The sequence below is a fragment of the Macrobrachium nipponense genome, chromosome 17 (assembly GCF_015104395.2).
Source record: "Macrobrachium nipponense isolate FS-2020 chromosome 17, ASM1510439v2, whole genome shotgun sequence".
NCBI classification, from domain to species: Eukaryota; Metazoa; Arthropoda; class Malacostraca; order Decapoda; family Palaemonidae; genus Macrobrachium; species Macrobrachium nipponense.
In genome coordinates this window covers 58850608-58854212 of record NC_087210.1, presented here as the reverse complement: position 1 = coordinate 58854212, position 3605 = coordinate 58850608, and positions in this window count along the sequence as shown.

Genomic DNA, 3605 nt, shown 5'->3' with positions numbered 1-3605 from the left:
GGACAAAGTTCAGGGTGGTAACGATATGTCGATAACTTTACGGGTACCTCCTTGGCCATAACAAAGATAGTTTGCTAATCATCTTTCTTAGCTGCTGGACATCTCTAGTACTTTGTGGATAAAAGAATCTTCTTTCACTGGGGACCTACTAGGACCAATTAACCGTTTCAGTGTTACCTCAGGGGTGGATGGTTTTCAGATAAACCAGCTAAAGCTCTCTTAGCCTCTTAGTTTCAAGACTTAACTTTTTCCAAGCAAAATGGATGCATTTTTGTAGTTGGTGCAGTCAGAGTGGTATTGATCCAGTCATTGACATTATTCCACTCCTAATGGATTTTCTTCTTTTCTTGGGATGTTAAAAAAAAGAATATATTAGCTACAACAGGCCTGTGAAAGTCATGGGCTTTTGTGGGTTTTCAGTAGAACTAAAAGTTGTCAACATTTTGAGGAAAAGGTTTCTCAGATAATGATAATGCCAATAAATAGATCATTTTGTTAATTCAGAAGTTTTTCCGAGCTTCCCCACAAGTTTTTTATTTGTTGGGGGGTCGGGGAGGCGCTATTTATTAATACATTGAAAACCGTCTGTCTTCTGGGCATTACATCTGCTAGACAGGTTAGCAGATTTTATGTACTCACAAGCAGAATTACTCATACCAAAAAGTTGAAAGCAATAGGTTAGTCCTTCGATGCCAATTTTGTAAAAAAGACAATCCCATGTGACCAACCAGTCCACTCCGCCTTTTGCAATTTTTTATCTCAGCCCAGTCCAGAAATAGAAAGAACTTTCTTCTTTGCTCAGTCAGAACACTTTATAATCTTAGAAGACCCAAGAGCTTTATAATCTTAGAAGACCCAAGAGCTCCAAAGAAGATATGTCTACTTATCCATTAATCACTTTTTCATCTCCTTTTTCAAGTGAAATGTTTATGTCACCTGTGTTTTGATGGTTGGCATGCGGAGGTGCCAAAATACTTACACAACTTTTTATCCTAAGAATATATCATGTACTATGTGGTTAGGGCTGCACTCATTAATCCTGTTATAGCAGTAGGATGATTAGAACCTACTCTAATAGGAATATACCACAGGTGGTTAGGATCACACTCATTAGACCTGTAGTAGCATTAGGAAGATTAGAACTTACTTTATTTAAGGTTCCAGAACTGTATTACAAATTACTTTTTAAAATTTTTAATTTCATCACTATAACCTACACCTCATTTCCTGTCATGGCATCCTTCAAGACTTTGGCTTTACATTTTACATGAGCAAGTTCTTGGACCTTTCCAGGAGTACTGCATGGGCTTAAGAATGATAAACTTCTTAAGTTTACTGTGATTTTCAGGGTGTCTGTTTTACAAATGCAATTCCTTGTTTATTAAAGTTCACGGAGTTGGTTGCTCATCACAATCTCAAGAGTTCAAATAGATCTACAAGTCCCAATCCATTTAGTTAATTATAAGGAGTGGAGTTTTGGTGAAACAAATTTAGTTTTTAATAAAGAAAATTATCATACAACCCCATGACTTAAAAAGTTCTTGTCTCCTAGACCCAGTGATTTTTCACAATTGATTATTCAGACTGCAGTACAAGAAAAGGAAAGGGGAGAGGGTGGTTGGTTAACTGTCAATCAAACAAAAGGCTGAAGTGTCAGGCACTGATAGACCATGAATGTGAAATACTGACAAGTAATAAATTGGTATGAAAAATTCTCTTAAATTTGGATATTTACTGTCTTTACAAAATGAATGGCATATGCAGATTAAAAGTAGCAATTAAATTTCAACACGTCTTGGAAAAACATAATAATGCTAATGAAACCCAACCTTCAGACAGTGTAAATTAAAGCCAAAAAAGATGGCATTGTGAAAAACCAATGTGGCTCAACTTAATTTGAAAATTGTTTTCCCCTTTATGTTGCCTTCCATTTTTGTATCTAATTTCTCTTTTTTCTTGGTATTTATAATTGTTTATTGTATTTTTCTTATTATTTTTTGAAATGTACGTATTAGTGTATTTGTTATCCACTCGAACAGTTGCGTCCCATTATTGGGACACTGGATATATATTTACAATTGTGAGAATTCTTAAGTTTTCCTTTTCCCAACAGCCTGATACCTTAACAGAATAGCTTTAGTATGCTGTCCAGTCACGATTTTTGCAGACCCTTGATGCCCTAGCTCCATCACTTTTTTTTTTTTTCTCTCATATTTTTCACCTCTTCCCTTTGCTGTTTTCTTACTTGCCTGTCCATATCCTTCCACATGTTCCTGCTTCTGCTTCAGGTCATGCAAGAGCAAAGCATTTAGGCCAGCCCTGTGAAGTTGGAGGTGTAACATGCTGGAGTATTTTAAATATTTTTTTCATTACTGATGTTGGCTGATATTTTGCATGGGTTAGGTATACGTATTACTTAGTTGACTGCAGGATTTACATTGAATTTGGGGTATAGTAGTAAAAAGTATATTTTGTGTAAATATGATGTAAATATGTATATTAAAAGTTAATTAAAAGCACAGCTAAAAAGTTTTATTCTGTCACAAGTTATGTTTTGGATATCATCAGGTCATATTTAAGGCATACTTGATTCTTTGATATTAGAAGTCACTGGTTAAGAAAAGTTTTCCTAACACTGTACAGCTTCAAAATGTTGTGAGATATTCTAGTAAGCTTATCAATAAAAGGAACGCTTCCAGCACCAGATCACGATGGTATCTAAAACCATGAGTGTTTGTGACATCAATTTTGCTTAATTGACTGCTACAACCCGCTTAGATTGAAGCTATGGTTAGCTCCATCTCAAGCTTAAAGAATGAATACTTTGTTTCTTTGAAAATGCTAAAATTTTCTCCCTTTAGTATTGCAACTTTTCGCAGGCATAGGTTTTACCTAATGTTCAGGTCAAAAGGGAATTCACCCAATGCTAAATTCAAATTTTGCATAGAGAAGATGACAACATTAATACTGAATATACAAGGTATATTGGCTGTGGCTACATATACGGAGATATTATCAAACCAACAATTTTGAGGATGATAGAATTTTGTTGCTGGGTCAGTACTGAATTGGCTGCCATATGGTAAAATGTATTAATAAACATCAAATTTTTCTACATACTAGTTGTTACCGTTCTCTTAACCCTTAAACGCCGAAGCGGTAAAATAAAAATTGTCTCCCGTGTGCCGGAGGTGTTTCAGAGTGAGCGCCGAAGCGGAAAAAATATTTTTTTCAAAAAATCACTGCGTGCTTAGTTTTCAAGATTAAGAGTTCATTTTTGGCTCCTTTTTTTGTCATTGGCTGAAGTTTAGTATGCAACCACCAGAAATGAAAAAAATTATCATTATCATATATAAATAATGCGATATATGATAGCGCAAAAACGAAATTTCATATACAATTGTATTCAAATCGTGCTGTGCGCAAAACGGTTAAAGGTAACAAGTTACTTTTTTTTCGTTGTAATGTACACTAAATTGCAATCAATTTGGTATATAACACATTGTAAAATGATAAAAGCAACACAGAGAAAATATTATCACAAAATAATGCATGAATTCATAACGCGCGGACGTAAACAAATATTTTTTTCAAAAATTCACCAT